This window comes from Panthera pardus, unplaced genomic scaffold (assembly GCF_024362965.1).
Source record: "Panthera pardus isolate Hobbes unplaced genomic scaffold, ASM2436296v1 HiC_scaffold_10, whole genome shotgun sequence".
Lineage (NCBI taxonomy): Eukaryota > Metazoa > Chordata > Mammalia > Carnivora > Felidae > Panthera > Panthera pardus.
The window spans coordinates 61,796,394-61,820,179 of record NW_026526655.1 but is presented as its reverse complement, the minus strand read 5'-3'; the positions used below and the strand labels follow the sequence as shown (position 1 = coordinate 61,820,179).

General features: G+C 39.8%; 1 long non-coding RNA gene and 1 other non-coding gene across 2 annotated transcripts; both read left to right on the top strand.

The window, feature by feature from the left end:
- The first annotated feature begins 679 nt into the window (after positions 1–679).
- Positions 680–23,786, top strand: LOC109272855 (uncharacterized). Its single transcript, XR_002082624.2, has 3 exons — positions 680–832; positions 15,767–15,916; positions 23,719–23,786. It is a non-coding gene; the product is annotated as an uncharacterized LOC109272855 (long non-coding RNA).
- Positions 10,555–10,661, top strand: LOC128772619 (U6 spliceosomal RNA). Its single transcript, XR_008416796.1, has one exon. It is a non-coding gene; the product is annotated as a U6 spliceosomal RNA (small nuclear RNA).

Below are 23,786 nucleotides of genomic sequence, written 5' to 3'. Positions count from 1 at the left end.
TTATTTTACAGATGAGGAGCCTAGGAGTTCAAGAGGTTAACTGATTTACCTAAGTCCACTCATCTAGTTAGTAATATGGCCAATTGGAAAGCACGTTGTAAAAGAATGTGACATGAACCATCTATTCGTGCTGGGTCAGAGAAAAAGGACCCTGTTGAAAGCTATTTGGATGCTGATTCTGTCATTAGCTCTTCCAGCTCCATGCCAACCAGCTCTCCTACGTCATCTGAAAATGTGATAAGCAGCCAAAAAATGTCTAAGCCACTATTAATATTCTTAAACAAAAGTATATCCCAAGTGCAGAAACCTTCCTCCAGAATGACATTGACCCACTGACCAATCTTCTTTTGATATAGCTGTTCAGTTGCTTGCTAACCCACCTAACTACTGTCACGCAGGCTACACCCTTGCTACTCAAAGTGTGGCACGTGGACTTGTGCAACACCACGAAGCTGGTTAAAATGCAGCTTCTCGGGCCCCACTGCAGACCTCCAGAATCAGAATCTGCATTTTAACAAGAGGCTCAGGGGATTCACTGCACAATCAAGTTTGAGAAGCATGGATATTGGTTCTTCACCTTAACAACACACACACACACACACACACACACACACACACACAATTTTGCCACATGTAGTAGTCCCCATTTATCTGAGGATTTGCTTTTTGCAGTTTCAGTTACTGGCAGTCAACCACAGTCCAGAAGCAGATGATCCTTCTCCGGACGTATTGTCATGTCAATAGCAACCTAACGCTATGTCACAATGCCTACATCATTCACTTCACTCCATCTCATCAAATAGGCATCTTATCAGCTCACATCATCACAAGGGTGAGTACCGTATAATAAGATATTTTTTAATTTTTTTTTTTCAACGTTTTTTATTTATTTTTGGGACAGAGAGAGACACAGCATGAGCGGGGGAGGGGCAGAGAGAGAGGGAGACACAGAATCGGAAACAGGCTCCAGGCTCCGAGCCATCAGCCCAGAGCCTGACGCGGGGCTCGAACTCACGGACTCACGGACCGCAAGATCGTGACCTGGCTGAAGTCGGACGCTTAACCGACTGCGCCACCCAGGCGCCCCTAATAAGATATTTTGAGAGAGAGAGAGAGAGATCACATTCGTGTAACCTTTATGACACTATATTGTTATAATTGTTCTATTTTATTATTAGATATGTTAACCTTTTACTGTATCTAATTTATAAATTATTTTTTTATCACAGGCATGTATATATAGGAAGAAACATAGCATATATGGGTCCGGTACTATCCACAGTTTCAGGCATCCACTGGGGGCCTTTGAACATAAAGGGGGACCTTTATCCTTTGTACCTTTAATGAGTTGATACATACATGCCCCTTATCTAAAAGTCAGGCACTTTTGTGGAAATAAGAAATACAGTAGTTTGATGTGTCTCTTTCTTGCTGAATCTGTGCAAGCTCGTATTGATCGCTATTGATAAACTATTTTAATGAAAAGAAATATTGCCTGGGCTTAACACCAAATTGCCAGAACTACAGATTAGAGTACCTTTCTTTTTTTTTTTTTTTTTTTTTTTTTGACTTTTGGAAAATTGGGATCACATTTGCCCTTCTTGAGTCTTTCAAAAACCACCCCAAATATTCTTCCAACACATTCTTCACACTTCCTTAAAGATGGCAAAGGGGTTCAGCGATTTCATTTGCAAGTGTTTTCGGTATTCTGGAACTCATCCAGGTTAGGTCATTCAAGCTAATTTAGAGCATCTAGGTCACTGGATTTCAACCCTGGCTGCACATTAGAATCACCTGAATCATTAGAATCACAGCTTTAAAACTACCTGTGCTTGGGCCCCTTCACAGGCCAATTGAATCCACATCTTGGGGGGCGGGGGGAGAGAGTATCAGCAGGGTATTGCTTTTTTAAGCACCCCCAGGTGATGCTAGTGTGCCAGCAGAGGTAAAAGCCATTGAAAAGAGGACTGAGGTTTTTAAAAATCTAATTCCCAGGGTGCAGAGAATCAGAATCTCTGGTCGAGGCTCAAGCATCAATAGTTGTAAGCCCCCCAGATGATCCTTGGGTGCAGCGGGACAGAGAACCACTGAGCTGGGTGAGCCCAATAAGCTCTTCTCCCCTAATTGAGCGCCTTTCCTGATGTCAGAATTTGTCCCATCCTTCTTTCCTGTCTGAAGGGAATTCCCCTTGATGAAGGAATTCAAAACGAAACAGAAGTTCCTGATGCCTTTCACAGAGTTTGTTTTTCAGTTTTATCTTGGCTTTTCTTTATTTCCTCCTCAGTAGTGTGAAATGTTCTTAAAAAATACTTTTTTTAATTTTTTTTAACGTTTATTTATTTTTGAGACAGAGACAGAGCATGAACGGGGGAGGGTCAGAGAGAGGGAGACACAGAATCTGAAACAGGCTCCAGGCTCCGAGCTGTCAGCACAGAGCCCGACGCGGGGCTCGAACTCACAGACCGTGAGATCATGACCTGAGCCGAAGTCGGCCGCCTAACCAACTGAGCCACCCAGGCGCCCCTTAAAAATATTTTTTAATGTTTATTTATTTTTGAGAGAGAGAGGGAGACAGAGTGTGAACAGGGGAGGGGCAGAGAAAGGGAGACACAGAATCCAAAGCAGGCTTTAGGCTCCGAGCTGTCAGCACAGAGCCCAACGCAGGGCTCGAACTCACAGACTGTGAGATCGTGAACTGAGCCGAAGTCGGATGCTTAACCGAATGAACCACCAAGGCGCCCCTGAAATATTCTTGATTTGACCAGCTTGTCCCTAAGAAAACACTGCCCAGTCCTCGTGAAGCCTATCATGTCCCTAGTTTAAGAATCTAGAAACATTTATGGAGTAAGCCATTTGCATTCCGTCACCTTAGTGCAATATCCTTCCCAGACTTTTCCCCACACCTGCAGGACAGTTATGATTGACACCATTAGGCAGATGAAGAAACTGAGGCTCAGAAAAACTAAGTGACTTGCTCAGAACTATACAGCCATTAGGTGGCCGAACTAGGATTTGAATCCATGGCTCTTTGGCTCTAAAAATCATACTCTTTTTCATTATGGCACAGTTCCTCCCACGTTTTTTGGGGTTTTTTGTTTTTTGGTTTTTTTGCTCCTCACAATTCTATTTTTAATTAAAATCTTAGGTGCATAAATTTTCCAGTATACTAAATTCTTATCACAGATAAACCAGACCAGGCATGGAATATCTATCACTGATTCCTAGAGAAGTTGTATTAGCATGACCTGGAAGCAGGCAATCTATTCCTTTCTATAAGTCATAACTACAAGAGCGGACCATGATATCTTCAAATGTTTGCACGAGTTTTTAAGCCATGGGAGTACAGTGCTTATAGATCTGTTTTCATTATAGATCTATTTCCAACGTGTTTTCTAACTTATTAAATAGTATTTTTAAAATACCATAATTCCTTGCAATCCTCTCCCCAAAAAGTAGAAATCTAAATCCACACATCTCACCTATTAACTAAAATCTTATTTCTAAGATTTAGGTATAAGGTGGCTAAGTGGTCTCCATTTTCAAGGAAGAGAAAACATAAAATTGGTTTGACTTGTATTTGAGGGATTTAGATTAAATATGAGGAAGTTCTTTATTATGTTAAGTATGGGGAAAAGGAAGTTTACCTGTCCACCTCTAATGGGCTTTTTCAGTGAAATCAGGACTTCATGAAAAGTGGAGAGAGGAGGAATAACATTCTACTTCTTTAGGGATGGTTTATTTTGCACTGACAGTTCTGGGCTGTTTGAGATGCATTAGGACAAGTTGGAGGAATCCTGGCCTGCAACCTAGAGAGAGGCAAAGGTGATCATTTCTTCTAAGATAATTCTCATTGTAGTATTTCAGGACTAGAGTAAGGTGTCAGAAATGGGAAGTGAGGGACATGTCTGCCTTTTAAAAGTTAAAATGCCAGAGAAATACATTCTGGATCGGAGAACGTAGGGTCAAAGTCACCTCAAGAAGACCAGGCTAGCAAGGTTCCACTAGAACTTATTTTCATGTAATTTCTGTTCTTCATCCTTTCTGCTGCCTGGAATGGGTTGAAATGGATGGAGCTCTCTCAGTTATATTGGATCATGAGATGGCATTGAGAATAGAAGCCACTTTGATGAATATAGCAAATAAAAAATAGAGGGTCTATTCCAGACCAGAAACTGTTCTCCATCTGAGGCAGATATTATGCATTCTTCTGTTACATGCAGCCCAATCTAGTCCACTAATAGATTCACATTTTGGTAAGCTCTTGAGCCTTCTTAGCCCAGGGCCCCATGGAAAGCAAGGAGTAGAGATCCATTCAAAGAAAAAGTACATAAAACCAGTTCAGGAAAAATATATAGTAGCCAGATCAGCTCAGTAACTGAGGGTGTTACTGAACTGAAAATATTCTGTTAACCAGCTCAAAGATGGTAGTATCGCCCTTTCCTGACCAGAAGAAAATGATTTTAAATCTTACTGGATTTTGGTCCACGTTCCTGGAGGAAGCCTAAGGGAGGCTGAGTGAAGGCACCAGGGGAGCAACTGCTGTCTAAAAAGCTCCACTGCAAGCAGGCTAATTGCCCCCTCTATAGATGTAAAGATTCAGGACTCAATTCAGAGTGTTGTTCAGATCCCAGTACTGACTGAAGTAGTGAGGTCTCTCGGCGTCACCTTAAGAGCTAACCTTTTGGCAAGAGCAGCGTAAGAATCTTTAATTACTCTTTTCTTTAACTGATATCAGCTGCTCTGTCCATTTGATACAACCTGCACTGAATGGAGACTCGTGCATTTAGTCTTCTCCTGGCCGTGGGGCTTGCTTAATTATTCTTGGCATCCAGTTTATCACCTTAGAGCCTTCCTCATGAAAGACATCATTCACACCTCAGAGAAAGGAGCTCTTTATAATATGGCATTTTCTGGAGAAGATTTCACCTACCAAATGGGAAAATACAGCTTGTCAGCCAGACTGGTGGAACATTTTTCATGCTCTGAAAGTTTTCTTCCAGCTACTCAGCAGGCTGTGTTCTGGGCCATTTTCAAGATCTACTGAGAGCCAGTGACTGCTTGTGCCCACAGACTGGGCTGCCACTCAGCCCTCCTGGTAACACTTCTGTGCTTGAGTCCTCTTCAGAAATACCGTGTTGCTTTAGGAGGAGCAATGAACTGCTCTGGGTTCAGATTCTGACTCTGTCCCTCACCTTGAAGTGGCCCGGGATGACACCTTTGGGCAAGTCAGTTAATTTCTCAGGGCCTCAGTCCACTTATTTGTAAAATAAGTGGTTAAAGTATTAACGCTTTCAGCTTAAAATACTGTAATTTTGTGGGTTTTCTTATTGGGAATAGAAAAATGAAAACATTTTGCTCCGCATGAGCAATTACTTTTTATTGCTGAAATAAAACACATACTTTGCCAAAAGCACAAATGTATATTAGCAGAAAGGTTAAAATGTAAATTTCCATATTCTCACCACTGTTCGTATTTTATATTTTTCCTACATACTTTAAAAAAAATTTTTTAATGTTTTTAATTTATTTTTGAGAGAGAGAGAGAGAGAGAGAGAGGGAGAGAGAGAAAGAGACAGAGCATGAGCAGGGAAGGGGCAGAAAGAGAAGGAGACACAGAATCCGAAGCAGGCTCCAGGCTCTGAGCTGTCAGCACAGAGCCCGACGCAGGGCTTGAACTTGTGAACCACGAGACCATGACCTGAGCTGAAGTTGGATGCTTAACCAACTGAGCCACTTAGGTGCCCTTCCTACAGACTTTTAAATAAGCATAAACATGCTAGAAATCTTTTTGCAAAAATATCACATCCAATCACCTGTTCTGTGGTCTGCTTTTTCACTGAACACGATATTCAAAACATTTCTCTGTGTCAAATATGTATGGAGATATATATATATATATATATATATATATATATATATATACACACACACACACACACACACACACACACACACATCATCATGTTAATGATCACACAGAATTCTCAGAATGTAGCACAATTTGTTTAACTAAACTTCTGTTTTTTGCTATTGTAAATATTGCTGTATTGAAATCCATATATGTATAGTTGACCCTGAATAATGCAGGAGTTAGGGGCATCAACTCCTTGCTCAAAATCCACATATTGTTTTTGGCCCCCTAAAACTTAATTACTAATAGCCTGCTGTTGACTGGAAGCCTACTGGTAATGTAGACTGTTGATTAACACATATTTGTATTATATGTACTAGATGTATTCTTACAATAAAGTAAGCTAGAGGAAAAGTGTTATTAAGAAAATTGTAAGGGCTAGAAAGTACATTTATAGTATTGTAGTTATTGAAAAAAAACCCACATGTAAGTGGATCCATGCAGTTTAAACCTATATTGTTCAATGGTCAACTGCACATCTCGTGTAATGTCTTTTTCCTTCAGATAATTCCTAGAAATGAAGTTCCTGAGTTTGACACTACCCTTCTTTTAAGGATTTTATACATGTTCCAAGTCATCCTTGAGTAAGTTGTATGAATTTACTTTCCTCAAATGTAAGAATGCCTTTCCCCATCCTCTCTCTCGTTCCTTTTATTGCTTGTTTTTCTGATAGGTATATCCTATTCCTTTTAATTTTTCATTCTTTGGCAAAAAGTGGGATTTGTTCTTTGTATTTTTCTTGGAGATTTGTGTATTTTCCCTAGAAAACGGTCTATGTCCTATGTCCACTTTTTTCTGTTGGGACTATGTCTGGGGTCTCTTGTATAGGCATAGCTGCTGCCACCTTAACACAGAAGATGGATGAGACATGACAGGTGAATGGGCGAAGAGGGAGGGAGTCCCCAAGGAAGGCAGGCAAACCCATGTGCTCCCACATGGCCCCTGGCACTCCCAGCCCCTAGGTAACATGCTGCAGACACACAGAGGAGGGAGATGTCAAATCGGTACCCCTGTGGATGTGAGGGAAAGGAAGGAGCCCTTAGGTGACTACCTAAACCTTGGTTGTCACAGTAGGGTCAGGACACAGGGCGATTCAGAGCAGTCCAGGAGCCGTCACGTAGAAAAAGTGACTAGGACACAATGAGTGATAGATGGGGAGGAGGAGGTACACAAAATGTCCAGCTGCATTCAATATCCACCACATATTTATGCTTTAGTTATTTGATAAATATTTGAGTATTTACAATGAGCCAGGAACTGCACTTGCCAAAATAAATTAATACACTACAGGGGCGCCTGGGTGGCTCAGTCTGTTAAGCATCCAACTCTGAATTTTGATTCAGGTCATGATCTTATGGTTTGTGAGATCAGGCCCCACATCACAGAGCCTGCTTGGGAGTCTCTCTCTCCCTCTCCCACTCCCGCTTGTGCATGCTCTCTCAAACAAACATTTAAAAATAAACAAACTACAATAATATTTTTACCTATATAACTATCTGTTTTTTGTTTCTTCAAAAGGATTCCATTTTTAGCATTCAGCAGCAGACTAGGGAGTATTTAATTTCATTTGAAACAGAATGCGTAGTCAGAACACTAAATGGGATGGGATCTGAATGGATGAGTTGAATACTTCTCCAAGTGATATGTTGTTCTGATAGAACCTTGTGACTAGACAGGACCTGGAGATGACATGACGATTTGCAACGATGCCTTAAATGGTTTCCTTGGGGCTGGGAAAGTGCTAGAACGCTTGGTCAGCCAACTCACCATATGGGAATATGTTTTCACAAAAGGCAAACTATTAACAGACTGTTTTGAGTAGTAGTGGATGGGACTAGCAATGGTAGTGGAACGTCTATCAGTTTTTACGGTAAATGTATATTACAATATTTTATGACGATCTCCAGACTATTGACATGAGAGAAATGGAAACTTCTGAATATGACCCTGTGGTAGCTGGTCAGTAATTCACTACAGTTGACTCAGAGAAGATTTCAGACTCGGTAGAATTCAGCTGCTCTTCCTTGCCTGTCCCCAAAATACCACACCCTGGTGCAATAAAAAATCAGGACTTCAGCCATGTGGATTCTCTCAAAGGTAAGAGGTAGCACAGTAAATAAGTCCCTCCTTCTTTATTACTTGCTCATTTTGGGTGTGTCTTCATAATTTTTCGAGGCAGTTTCCATTTTCACCCTGGGTGTATCACTTGCCCAGCCAGTTTTTCCTCTCTGTGTTTTGTTCCATTGGAGCAGAGGCTAAATACCATGACTTGCAGCTTCCAGGCAAGGGGGTGGGGGTCAGGAGCAGATTTTGCAGTATCTCTAGAAATCTTCCAAATAATAGCCATTCAGGAACATAGACCTTAGTTTCAGTGGTTCAGGAGAATTCATTTGGAGTAGAGAAAACTCATTGGCTGGTGGCAGTGATTCAAGCCGCTCGCTTCACAAAGAATATTGCCAGAGCCAAATTCTTTGCCAGTTATGGAGGTCAGAGGTGAGGTAACTGTGCTTACAGGGCAAAGCTCTTTTACAGATCCCCTTGGCTTTCTGCTTTCTTCTTTATAGCTGATTAACACCCAATGGCCATTTCTTTAAAAAAGAAAAATTCAATTTCTTGGTTTAATTAACTTCCCTAACACAGTATTCACTACAGTCTGCCGGGATTCAAACAATGATGAGACTTCGTCATATCTGATTTCAGTTCGAGGTAATTCATTGCTGTAGCTCACTAAATTCCAAATACTGTCCCAGGGCTTGTGTGGTCAAAAGGAGGCCTGAACTTTACCCTCGGCTGGCACATGTGAGGATTTTTACATGCTGAGTTAGTGTATCCACTATAGGTGCTTTTTGGAGAGCCCGAAACTTTTTGCCTTGGTTTGACATTTTGCCTTAACTTCATGGTCACAGTCTTAAGATCAGTCTTCCATCCTTTTTCAGTGCATTCGCTGATGGCATGGGTTTTGTTATCGTTAATTTTAACATGGCATGGAGTACTTCTTACTGCCTCATTCTCTGAATGATCAGTAAATAAGTGTTTATGGAGAATCCAGAGAGCATGGTTTACTTTATACATTTACTAAGTATCTGCAGGTTTAGAGAATTCTATTTGCTTTTATTCTTTTATTACAGCTGTAAAGCATTATATGGTAGAGGCAATAAAGTATAATGGTTAAGTGCATGAATGCGAAGCCAAATTGCCTGAGTTCAAATCTAGCTCTGAAATGTCACAACTGGGCGAGTTAACTGATGACTCTGTGCCTCAGCTTCCTCATATGTAAAATCAAGATAATAATAGTATCTAATTTGGGGATTGTTAGGTAGTAAATTAATTAAGAAATGTGAGGCAGTTAGGGGTGCCTGGGTGGCTCAGTCGGTGAAGCATCCGACTTCAGCTCAGGTCATGATCTCACGGCTCGTGAGTTCGAGCCCGGCGTCAGGCTCTGTGCTGACCGCTCAGGGCCTGGAGCCTGCTTTGGATTCTGTGTCTCCCTCTCTCTTGGCCCCACCCCCACTCACACTCTGTCTCTGTCTCTTTCAAAAAAAAAATTACAAAATTTTTTTTTAAATTTTTTTTTAATGTTTATTTATTTTTGAGACAGAGAGAGACAGAGCATGAATGGGAGAGAGAGGGAGACACAGAATCGGAAGCAGTCTCCAGACTCTGAGCCATCAGCCCAGAGCCTGACGCGGGGCTCGAACTCACTAACCGTGAGATCGCGACCTGAGCTGAAGTCGGACGCTCAACCGACTGAGCCACCCAGGCGCCCCTACAAAATTTTTAAAAATAAATAAAAACAAAAAAATTGAAGAAAAAGCAAAAGAATTGAAGAAATGTAAAGCAATTAGAACAGTGCTTCGGCTCATCATAAGTTCTCACAATTCCACTCACAGTGAACAGTTATTAGAGGATATCACTACTGAAAGATCATTATTATTTCACTGAGGAATTATGAATTGTCTACAACTAGCAGTCTTGTCAACCGTCTTTCATCTATTACCTATATTGTGCAATGCATGGTGGGTGATGAAGCCACAGAGGTGAATCCTACATAAGCTCTACCCTTGAATTAATTGGGAATTTGACACATTCATCACAATTGAGTGATGATTTGTTGCATGAAGTCGCCTAGTTGCGCCAGCCTGGCTATTGACTGAGTTAGGACCCCATGCAGCACAAGATAGTAGGAAGTATCTCAGCGTTCTGACATCCAACTCATTATTTCCTCTAAGGCTTTCTGAATTACCTCACCTCTGTTGGTGATCTCTGCTCCTGGAAAAAGCCCGGACCTAAGAAAGGAAACAATCCCCAGGGACCTTTAAGGAGCACCTTGAAGAAGGTGTTAGTGCATGTTACCTATTCTAAGACGCACATTTTTTCCCGCCTTTTTATTCCTCTGAAATCAGGTGCAGCAAAGACGCATTGCCAGCGCCATTGCCTCTGTGTGCAAAAATGTGGTCTTAGGTGCTTGGCTGTCCCTTCCCTAGAGTTATGTGCATTGTCAGTACCACAGGACTTGAGGTTTATTGTTAAAACATCTTCAAAATGATCATAATGTGGCATGGACTAAATGAAAACCTACTTTACTACACATACAGGAAGGCACAGAAACACCGCTGTAATATGTGACTAAAAAAGAAATGGCTGCGCTCGCTTCGGCAGCACATACACTAAAATTGAAACGATACAGAGAAGATGAGCACGGCCCCTGCGCAAGGACGACACGCAAATTTGTGAAGCGTTCCAGCTGTAAAAAAAAATAATGACAAGTAAGTCTGAAAGTGAGCTTTCGTTACACATAAAATAAAATTCTAAGTGCTCAGAGCACATGGGCCGTAAGTTAGTTGGCAGCATTTTCTTGTTTCTTCATAACGGTTCATTTTATACTCGAGATATCCTTAGATTTGATGACATGTACATCTTAAAGCTCAAGAAAGAAGATTATAAAGTAGCTACCTTGAAATTTCCCACAGCATTCCAGATTTTCAAATTTTGGCAGAACCAAATTCTACCTGCATTCATATTTAGTTTTTAAACTCATCTCATGTTTTCAACTGAGATACATTTTTTTAATGATTTTATTTTTCTAAGCTTATCAATTTTGAGAGAGCACAAGTGGGGGAGGGGCAGAGAGGAAGAATTTCAAGTAGGCTCTGTCAGTACAGAGCCTGATGCAAGGCTCGAACTCATGAAACTGTGAGATCATGACCTGAGCCAAAAGCAAGAGCCGGCTGCTTAACCAACTGAGCCACCCAGGGACCCCTAAATGTGTTCATTTTGAAAGAAAAAGTTCACTTGTGAAATGAAGGTTTTGCCGTGCTAGTTGAATGGTTTAAATATGAATTACAATTAATCTGTAACTATTAAGCTGAAAAAACATGTTTGACCATTTACCATGTAAAGTCATCTTACTGGGGAGCCTGGCTGGCTCAGTTGGTGGAGCATGCAACTCTTGTTCTTGGGTTGTGAGTTCAAGCCCCACGCTGGGTGTACAGATCACTTAACAGTAAAATCTTTAAAAATAAATAAATAAAATCGCCTTACAGTAGAATGCAGGCATGTGTATAATCCCTTGGGAAACCCCACATCTAGGTGAGGTTCCACCTGCTCAGATGTGTCACTTCCTTCCAGCCATGGAGCTTTTCCCACTATTTCCAGACTCTTTATTTGCATTTGCTTTAAAGAAATTCACACTGAAAAATCCTTCCCAAACTGAATTCAGAGAGCTACCATCAATTTAGTGTTTGACTTCTCAGCACTCATTAATTTTCCTGTTTGTTTTGGTTACTAAAGGATGGAAAGTTCGATGCCCTACTTTGGCTGGGATGACTGACCCTCTAAGGTTGCTGGACACTTTATCATGCATGAATTCTTACTGACATTTTGATACAATAATTGTGGAATGTTGGGAGAGGGGTCTGATTTTAGCCTAGGGAGATCATTTTCAAGATCAGTACTTGTCCTTCATTTACTTTCAATTTGTAAACCCAGTCATACATCTCCTTTGACTCAATAGAGCATCACTTTCACATATGGCCAGGACTCTTGTATCAACAAGATGAGGAAATTCTGTTTATCAGCAAGTGACGCTTTCCCCACTTTGCACTTCCTACTAATTATGGCTGTTAAGTTTTCAGGGTCCTATCACAAAGAGCAGTTCATTAACTTTAATTATTTTTGAAATTCATTGGCTCCAATACAGAGTGAAGCTGGCAGATGCCAGAGGGTTAGAGTTGCAGAAATTAATTAACAAAGAGTGGAAGCTCTTATTAGCTGATGCTTTTTGCTATCTTCCTTTTTTTCTGATTTAACCACTTCAGAGTGGGTCTCAGGCCCTTCAAATTGGAGGCAGGGGAAAGGTTAGAGGTGAACGTTCAAGACACAGGAAATCGAAGTCGCAGGCCTTGGCCAGGAGCAGAGTGCTTGTCTTGTTCTGCATTATTTCCCAACTGTATCACTATCAGGTCTGGATTTAGAAAATCCACAGATTAGCTGGTTCCCAAATCACATCCAACTGGTGTCCATGTTTATAGTTGATTCCAGATAGCAATTGACACTTAAAACTTCGACTGGGATCCCTCTGTGTGGCAACCTGTTAAAATTAGATTTCAGTGGCCCGTGGAAGTCCTTTCCTCTGTATAGTTATGGCACTTTGCTGGTATTCTTTAAACATTAAGCCAGTTGGAATTATTGCTATAGATTCCACTGGTAAGTCCATGTCTGTTCCAACTTCTCTTTTTAAAAGTATCTTCCTGATGTGGAAAAGTAGTGCTCTCCAGCATTGCTAGAGGCAGTATAAATTGGTACAATTTTTCTTACTTTCTTTACAGTCTTTCTGGAAAACAAGATAGCCATAGCCATAAGATGTCATCAAGTGCACATACAATTTGACCAGGATTTCCACAAGTATTTTGTCCAAGGAAATAGTGAGAAATGTGGGAAAGGTTTATCAACAAGGAAGTTCATTGCACAATTAATTATATTAGTGAAATATTAGAAAAATCTAAACATCCCAACCCCTTGAATATTACACAGCCAGCAGAAGTGACATCATAAAATATTTGATACAGGAAAATGTTTATCTTGTGAAGTTAAAGAACCATGTCACATGGGAATGCAAGCTGGTGCAGCCACTCTGGAAAACAGCATGGAGGTTCCTCAAAAAACTAAAAATAGAACTACCCTATGACCCAGCAATTGCACTACTAGGCATTTGTCCACAGGATACAGGTGTGCTGTTTCGAAGGGACACATGCACCCCCCTGTTTATAGCTGCACTATCAACAATAGCCAAAGTATGGAAAGAGCCCAAATGTCCACTGATGGATGAATAGATAAAGAAGATGTGGTCTATATATACAATGGAGTATTACTTGGCAATCAAAAAGAATGAAATCTTGCCATTTGCAACTACATGGATGGAACTGGAGGGTATTATGCTAAGTGAAATTAGAGAAAGACAAAAATCATATGACTTCACTCATATGAGGACTTTAAGAGACAAAACAGATGAACATAAGGGAAGGGAAACAAAAATAATATAAAAACAGTGAGGGGGACAAAACAGAAGAGACTCATAAATATGGAGAACAAACCGAGGGTTACGGGAGGGGTTGTGGGAAGGCGGATGGGCTAAATGGGTAAGGGGCACTAAGGAACCTACTCCTGAAATCATTGTTGCACTATATGCTAACTAATTGGGATGTAAATTTTAAAAAATAAAAAATAAAATTAAAAAAAAAGAAAAGACAAAGATCGAGCTTGTGATGAAGGAAACCCAGCAAGCAATACATGCAAAAAATGAAAATTTCATCAGCCACTGTCAACAATAGGTCAGTGAAATAAATGGCAGAATGTTTAAAATTTCTTAAAAAGTAGCCATTAGAATATATTCAGATAAAATATGTGTTTGTCCTGTGTGTACTTTCTAAAATAGTTCAATATATTATTTGTCTCTTTAAAGTCCCCGTATTTAATGATACTGTTGTGTAAATTCATTCGTTATAAAGCAATTTCTTTTCCAGCTAAAGAAAATAGATTGTATTTACCTTAAATTTTCATGATCTCCCAAATAATAAATGGTTAATGTTACTAGTAATCCTTATTAGGAAAGAAAAACAAACCAAAGATTTTTTTAAAGTGTTGGGATAACTCAAAGTTAAGATGATAACAGTTGATAATTTTCAGCTTTTGCATGGATTGTTCTTCAGTTCATACTACTGACTTTTTTCTCCTTGTATTTTTCTTTCGCCTTAAAAAAGAAATAAGCTATACTGATATATTCAAATTCTTTGTAAAAATTAAAGCTATAAAACCAGGTAGACTGAGGCTTTAACGCCTTAAATATCACACCTCATCTCTTCTTTTTGTGAAACTCCTCTGCCCTCACATAAAATCAGTGGGTGAGTTGCTAAAGGTCACCAGCCAACTGGTAATAACTGTCAAATTCTATACCCGGCCCCCTCGTTCCGTCAACTAGATGACACTGCCTCCCCCAAAACAAGAAAGTTGTTAAAAGTTCTCAATAAAAATAGAAATATACAAGCTAAAAAAAAAGAACCAGGTCACAGAACTATATAGTATTATTCTAATTTGAATACTTGTATACAGTTATAACAGTTTATGAGGGGCAGAACTACAGTGCATTTTTATTTTCATCCTTATATGTTTATGTATTTTTCAAATTTTCTACATTGGACAACCACCACTCTTATGATCAGAGAAGGAACATGAAAGAGTTCCTTTAAAAAAGGCTTTAAAAGAAAGAAAAGAAAGAAAACACCTCCTTGAGACATAGCACACTTGTTGAAATTTATCAAAATCAAGGCCTTATTCTTCCTGAAAGTTCAGGAAGAAGGAAACTATGATCTGCTAAGGGCTTGTCCTGTATTAGGCACTGTGCTAGGGCCTTTTTACATATATTCTTCCACTTATCACAATAGTCTCGTAAGGTATGTTCTTAGCCTTATGGATGAGCATGCAAAGACTCAAGAGACTTAAGTAGCTTAACTTACCTCAGTTCAAATAACTATTAAATGATAGAGTCAGAATTCAGAGTCAGGTGTTTTCATTTGTTTATTCATTGGCTTATTCATATATATACACACACATATGTAATCATTAGGATGGCTAAATAGTTCTGGCATATAAAAAATAGAGAATAATATAACAAACAGAATAACATTAAAAATATCCATAGTTTCCACTTCCAGCTTAAGAAATTAAATATTTCAGATATACAGGATGCTGCCTGTGTATTTGTCCCCAATTCCATTCTGTTTTCTTCCATTGAGAAGTAACTATTATCTTGAACATGGAGTTTATTATTCCTATGCAAGTTATTTTTCCTTTGCTGTATATGTTGGTATCCCTAAACTAGACTAAATCAGTTACTGTCCAGTCAGGAAAATAGAAACCACTCTATGTGTTACACACAAAGGGAGATTTAATAGAATTACAAAGGTATAGAAAGGGCTGGAGAAGCATATGGGATAGCGTTTAGTTTCATCCACTTGCCCCCCACCCCCAGATCCGTTCTCCATGTTTCTTTGTGCTCAGAAAACTGAGCTATACTGTCTCACTGTACTCTCTTGATCTCTGACTTCCGGTTGGTTTTGGCCTGTGGGAAGTACTGGTGAGAGGTAGAGGGGAAGAGGAGAATGGGATCAGAGTAGCTATTCACTTGGTTTCCTTCTCATTGGGTTGTTACAGGTTGGCACTGCTGCTGCTAAAATAGCCCCCGATACTACTGAAATGCCCATTTTCAGTCACCTCCTCCTTTTGCTGGTGCTGCCATTGCTGGAAACACACAACCTGCACAGACAGAAAAGTGACTTCTCCCTTTCTTCTGTTTTTTAGTCTCCTGTCAATGCTTTGCCCTGGCAAAACCTCACTGGAGCCTGTGACATGCGGTTCACAGGTTGCCGACCCCTTGCCATCCAGAAGAGTTCCCAGAAAGGCTCGCAGTGGGGTTGAAAGCCAACAGTACACAACCAGCACAAGCGCATGGTATTGTTTGCATTTTTAAAACTCTAAACAGTGTCATGCTATACATATCCTTGCTTTTTTTGTTTAGCCTTATACTTTTGAGATCTATCCGTGCTGATACATGTGGCCCTAGTTTATTCATTTTAAGTGCAGTGTTGTATTCGGTGATGGTATTTCTGCAAGGGAACTAGTAAGGATAGAAACGTGGACATTACTGGCATTGGAACAAAAGAAATCTAAAGATAGCATATGGCAAACTACATACAGTATTAAAATTAAAGGAAAATATTTCTAAAAGCTTTTCATTCCTTCATTCAACACAGATGCCTCAAGCTTCTACCATGCCCTAGGCATTGTGCTTGGCACAAAGGACAGAAAGCTGAATATGACCTCCTCCCCGTTCTCTGGTTGTTGATGCATAGACAGTTAGATACACAGTTTTCATCAAGGTAATAAGTACTATGATAGAGTTATGACTAGGATGCTAGAGAGGCACAGAGCTTGACAAATAGAAAAAACCTACAGAGCAATTTCAGTTATATAGATTTAAATTTTCTAAACAAGTAAAATAGTGTATTGCAAATGTAACTCAGCGGTAAATTCACAAAATGATACCGCGACCACAAAGATTTATTCCAAGAATGCAAAACGCATAAAAATTTAAAAAAATTTTTTTAACTTAAAAACATTTAAAAAAATTTTTTAAACTTATAAACATAATAAGTTACATAGAAAAGGGTAAAATGGGTAAAATGGAAATATGTCAAAAAGTCACTTGAAAAAATTCTGCAGCTTCTCCTAATACAAATTTGAAGTGGGATTAGCAGGATTCCATCTCACCCATGATAAAGATTAGTTAGCAAAAACTAAAAACAAACATCATATTAAATAAATTGTTTACTACATTTCCATGTAAAGCAGAAATAAGATACCACTGGCAATCATCTTGTTTCAGAAGTCTTAGACAGTACAGCAGGTTTTTTTAAAAAATTAAAATCAGGCATTGTAACAAGTATCAAATTGTGAGCTGCGACATTGCTATTAAAATAGAAAATGTCTATGTGATATTATTAAAGAAAGGAAAAGGGAAAGCAAACTGCAGAGTCCTGGTATAATGTGACTTTGTGTGGGGGCGGCAAGTGGGGGGAGGAAAAGAACAAGCAAGTGTTTGTACATAGGTGTGTATCAGTTTATATTTGGCAAGGAAAGAAGTGGAACTATACGTACCAAGCTCAACATTGGTTATCTCAGAGGAGTAGAGTTCGAGAGCAAGAGTTAGTGGACTTTTTATTATTTTAATTATATATCTTTGTATCATTTTAAAGTAAGCACGTGTCACTTTTATCATATAAAAATCTAGTAAACAGGATTTTTAGTCAGATGGTCAAGGAAGGCTTCCTGTAGTGATGCTTGAGCTCAGTTTGAAAGATGAGCAGTGTTCACTAAAGAAAGAGGGGTCTTCTCAGCAGGAAACATCGAGAGCAAAGATGGTGCCTGTGAGTCATCTCCATCATCGCCAGGTTCTGGCATTTATGGGTTTCCATGTGGGACAGCCAGTCCTAACAAAACAGTAGTGATCAAATTCAGCAAATTCTGTTCCCCTTTAGAAGGAAGGGACTAAAGTTACCCTCCCCAAAGAAGTTGATGGCCTGACAACATTCCTTTATGATCAAACATTCTCTTTATGATCGAAGAGAAATGCTAAGTACTTCCACTATCTCAGTGTGCTGATCAGTCTCAAGGATCCAAAGCCTGAGTTAAGTTGTGTGTATGTGTGTGCAGGGGGTGTTCAGGGTTAGAGATGACAGGAGCACTTCTATTCTTCCCCACCAACTAGATCATTCTTGCCTTTCATGCCTTTATTATTTTTCTTCCTTTACCATTACCTCTATCCCCAGCTTTTCCCTCACTCTCCCCCAGTTGCTGTGTGGCTGCACCATGAACATTTCCACCGGAGGTGGTCAAGCAATCCCTTTGCCCTGCAGTGATGTCATCAAGCCATGTACCAGGAAGAGCCTCCCTTGGGTGGGGCTTCCCCTCCTCAAGATACACACCTGGTGGGGAGAACTCGTTGTAGAATTCCAAGTTCAGTTCCCAGAGAGGTTAACAGCAAAGACACAATAGATCCTTAAGCAGCTCTTACCCTATTCTTGGCCCTGCCCTGGCTAACCCAGGGTCTACCACATCAGCACCTCCATAGATCTGTAACTGGGGTACAGGGGTGCAAGAGATCCTGGCTCCAGAGGTCCCAAACGGACCAGGTTCGGCCACTTGCTGCTGACAAGATCCAAGATAAGTGGTGGTGACACCAGACAGGCATTTATTTCAGTGAGGCCAGCACCAGGAAGACTTCGCAAAGACAGTCTCCAAAGTGCTGAAAATACCTTCTAGGTTTATATAAAGAAAATGTGGGACAAAGGTCAGTGGGTACATAACATAGATGTAGGCAGTAAAAGTCGGGTTGATCATTGTCTTGGGGTCAGTCACGTCAGGTCAGGTCAGGTCGGTTGTTATTGCTTAAGGGGTAGTTTTGGTTCCCATATGGGATGCTTCACTGTGGAGTCTTTTGCCTGAGTTAAGTGATAAGCTGGAAAGAATAACTTAATCACTTAGAAAGTACAGACTGAGGTCAGAATGGAGGTAGTTGAAGTCCTCTTTCAGGTACACCCTTCACCCAATATCTAACTGCTCTGACTCCACTGGACATTAGCAACTGTTTCCAAAAGACAAGTATCATTGATTTTAGGAAAATGTTCCCATTCATACCTATCAAAGAGCAAGTTGTTAGGGTGGACTCTTTATTGTTTGTTTGTCTGTTTGTTTTTCACTTTGACAAGCCCTTGAATGCTTTTAGAGTAATTTTGTTTTGGTTTTGCTTTATTTTGGTGTATTTTTGTAAATGTATTATGAAAACACAAAGTGTTTTTTAAATAGGACAGCTGAGCTGGCACAAATGAAGACCTCAGGACGGGGACGGGTGTGCAATACCACTGTCAATCTCGCTCCATTCCCCTTGTCACCTTTTAGAAGGCAAAGCAGGCACTCACAGCTTAAGCTAGCCCCTTCCTTCCTCTAAGCCCAAACTCCTAGGATATACTGATCCTATACCCCTAACATGGCACAGAGGGAAGACCTCACTCTTTCATTGGAAGAATCAGATATATTTAGAAAGAATACATGTCCTTGGTTATGATATATACTGTTCAAAGGATATACTAGCATGAGAACTCATCTATTTTCTCTACCTGAACTGAACTGTCTCATTGAAAGAAATTTTCCTCCAAAATAGGGCTGAAGAAGCACTTCCTGGCTGACTGATAGAGACACATCCCCAGAAACAGAGTGTAGGGCAATGGTGGGGGTGTCCTAAGGAACATGATATCCTTGGCTAATGCTGGAAGGTGCTGGCTGGGGACACAAACTCCCTGGGGGTGTGGACCCTCCTGTCCCTACTTGGACAACTCTGACCCTCAAAGCCTGCTTGATTGGTTAGACAATTAGTTGGTTGAATGCAGAGCACTCAGAGTCAGAGGGAGACCCTTTTAGGGTGCTCTGCCCTAAGGGCTCTCAGATCTTCTTCCTCCACCCATTCACATGTCCCCCATGCCAATGTTAATCTCTTCTCTCCTCCTGCTCCCCACCCTTCCCCAGTATTCTAATTCTTCACCTCATTACACAGAGGAATCCACCTCTCCCAAGTCCTTCCCCAACCCATACACCCAAACTCATCCTGATTTGGGAAGTCACAGAAGCATTACCCAACCTCTTATAGAGAGAGACCCATTATATATAGAAATACATTTAGCTTGTTTTGAATCACAACCATGGTTACGTCCTCTATAAACAGTTTCTTGATTTTCTCCCATCTACTTTATTTTTTTTTTTGATTTTTTAAATTTTTTTTTTTTTTGAGAGACAGAGACAGAGCACAAGTGGGGGAGGAGCAGAGAGAGAGAGACACACACAGAATCTGAAGCAGGTTCCAGGTTCTGAGCTGTCAGCACAGAGCCCGACAGGAGGCTTGAACCCACGAACTGTGAGATCATGACCTGAGCTGAAGTCAGACACTTTAACCTACTGAGCCACCCAGGCACCCCAAGAATTTAAATTTTCTAATAAAACAATAAGTTTCAGTCAAAAAAGTCCAACTGTTATAAAAGATATTCCTGTGCAGTTAGATTCATATAAGATGGAAATACGTATGCTTGTGGCCAAGCTGACACTTTAATCAGGAATTATAATTAATTCCCTTCCCCCACTTCCATGTCCTGGCAAGGACTAATGTTTTCTGTCCCTATAATTTTGCTTTACCTAGAATGACCTATACATAGACCCTACATAGCATGTTGCTTTTATGTTTGGCTTCTTTCACTTAACATAATACTTTTGAGTATTATGTTTTAACAGTAGTTTGTTCCTTTTTATTTCTGAGTGATATTCCATTGTTTAGATGCACCACAATTTGTTTAGTGATTTATCAGTTGATGGACATTGTGTTGTTTTCCGTCTTTTTTTTTTTTTTTAAAGAGAGAGCAAGTGCACACAAGCAGGGGAGAGGGGCAGAGGGAGAGAGAGAGAGAGAGAGAGATTGAGAGTGAGAGAGACTCTTAAGCAGACTCCACACTAAATGCAGAGCCTGACATGAGGCTTCATCCCACAACCCTGGGATTATGACCTGAGCCAAAATCAAAAGTCGGGCATTCAACAGACTGAGCCACCCAGGAGCCCCTGGGTTGTTTCCAGTCTTGATGATTATAAATAAAGCTTTTGTAAACATTTGTGTTTAGGTTTTGTATGAACATTTTGTCTAGGCATTCATCTTCTGTAAATATCTAGGAGTGAGATCACTGGATGTGTGGTGTTTAACTTCTCTCTACTCTATAAATTTAACAAGATCCCAATAAAAACTGAGACTTTTTTTTTAACTAGGCAAATTGATTTGTCTAGTTCAGGGGTCAGCAAACTATCGACTGTGGGCCAAGTCCAGTGCATGCTGCTTTTGTGAACAAAGTTTCATTGGAACACAGCCACACCCACTCATTTACTTATTGTTAATTGCTGTCTTCACTGTATACAATGGCAGAGTTAAGTAATTGCTATAGAGATGTAGGGGCTGCAAAGCCTAAAATATTTGCTATCTGCTCTTTTACAGAAAAAGTTTGCCAATCCTTGATTAATTTTGAAAGCACATGACAGGTTTGATTTCACAGCTCCACAGCTGGAAAGCAATTTGACTAAGGATGACTATCTCACCCATGTGTGATTTAAGTATCATGAGGGAAAAAGAATTTTTCTTCACATGAAACAGCTATCTCCTTAGGTTATTTCCAGGGGGAAATGAGGAATAATGTGTTATCAACCCCTTGTAAGTCCCTGAAAGCCCCTTGACACACTGTGATATTTACACAGAGACTGTCAACAATCACCCCAACACCACTGTCCACATTGTGCTTTAACGACATGATTTACATTGTCCCATGATCAAGAGCAGGGGCATGGAGAAATAAATTTGCCTGGGAAGGCAAGATTGATTCCTCTCTATCACCCAGGACCATGCAGAAGTCCACCAACCTCTTCTGTGTTCTGAGGGAGTAATTCGGTACAACTCCTAAATTTCCATCTCTCTACAATATCAAGGAAAAAAAAACCCATCAGGGAAGTAAAGCAGGTATCATAAAGTCAATATTGTTCTAACTGCACTACTCACTGGCACTACTTACCAGCACCTTTTATCTTCAAAGGATCCACAGGTAATAATTAACCTGAGCACTCGTTCCTTAAAATTAGAGACCCACAAAGTTGCAGGAAAGACTCACTGCTAGGAGGCAGATGAAAGAAATAGACCTGGGAATTCTTTTACCTACAAAAGCAAAACCAAACAACAACAACAAAACAGGCTACCTTGAGAAATAGAGGTTTTAGTTAAAAACTACATGTGGTAATAAAGGTGATGGAAACCTCAAAGAAATGCCAGGGCATTACTACATTTAGGGCCTTAGCACTGAGTTTGTTTGCTGGAAAGATCATACCCAGCTCTAGAGATTCTCTTTGACAAAAGTGCCAAGACAATTCAGTGGAGAAAGGACAGTCATTTCACCATACCATGCTGGGACATTTGGATGTCCAGACACACACAAAAAGTGGGCCTCAAAATACACCTCATGTAACTCAAAATGGATCATAGACCTAAATGTAAAATGTAAAACTATAAAACTTTTAGAAAACATAGCAGAAAATTTGTGTGACCTCGGGTTTGGTGATAAGTTTTTAGATATAATGCCAAAAGTGCGATACATAAAAAAAAGTGCTAAATTGGACTTTATAAAAATGAAAAATGTCTGTGGTTGACAAGAGAATGAAAAGACAAGCCAAAACCTGAGTGTAAGTCACATTTTTGGTAGGGATTCACATCCAGATCTTTATTCTTATAAAGACCGCTTAAAACTCAACAGTATGAAAAGAAATAATTTTAAAATGGACAAAATATATGAACAGACACTTTTCCAAGGAAGATATATGGATGGTATGTAAGTATATGAAAAGATATTCAATAGCATTTGTCATTAGGGAAATGCAAATTTAAACCATAACGAGATGCTACTACATAACTAATAGAATGTTTAAAATCCCCAAACTGACAATACCAGATGCCGGTGAGAATGCAGAACAACAGGAATGCATGTTCATAGCTAGTGGGAATGCAAAGTAGTGCAGACCCCTTGGAAGACAGTATCAGATTCTTATCAAGTTCAACAGAAATCTACCATACAATCCAACAAACCCACGCCTAGGTATTTACCCGTGAAAATTCATGTTCTCACAAAATCTATATGTGAAAGCTTATAGCACTTTTATTGATACTTGTCAAAAACTGGGAGCAATCAAGATGCCCTTTAAGTAAATGGAAAACAAATTAGGGTACATCCGTAGAATGGGATACTATTCAGTAATAAAAAGGAATGACCTACAGACACACACAGTATGCATGACTCTTAAATGGATTTTGCTAAGTGAACGAAGCCAGACCAAAGGTCTACGCAATGTATAATTCCATTCATATGATATTCTGGGAAAGGCAAAACTATAACATTGGAAAACCGATTAGTGGTTGCCAGAGGTTAAAAGAAGGGGAAGTGGTGTATCACCCAAGGAAATTTTTAGGGAGATGGAAATGTTCTGTATGGTAATACGATGGTAGACGCATGCATTTGTAAAAACCCATAGAACTGTACATCATAAAGAGTGAATTACGATGTATGCAAATCAGAAGAAAATCACACCATAATGTCAGGGAATCCTAGGATGGAATGTCGACTGGAGCTAATGAATCTAACTTATTGTACAGGTGAAGATTGTATATATCTGACATACATATCATTTATCTTCATAGATCACACTGAAGAGGGTAGGGAAGTAAAATGGAGCTGACCTAAATGACTTTGGAAAATGGTGTTTTGACTGGAAATCATAAAGCTAAAGAGAGAAAACTATATAAATATGGTACGCTAGTTGATAAATTTGCTTCTTATAGGAGTAAATATTAACAATTCTGAAACTATTTCATATGTATAGTGAAGTTGAAAAAATAAGTACATAAATGGTAGATAATGAGAGCTAGGTCTCTCACTGTCAGACAAAGAAGTTACAAATAAGCAGAGGGAAAGTGCTAAAATGAATCCTGTGGGGCTCAATTAGAGTCAGAGACGGTGTGGCCTCATATTCAGTTTAATATAGACACAGATAGACATAGAAATAATTATAGATATTTAATTATCTTAACTATATTAAATACTTATAGATCAATATATTTTCATGTTTCCTAGCTCTGTCTGAGGAGAACATCTAGAAGCAGTGACACTTCAATAGCAAGGAACACACCCAGAGCCCTGAT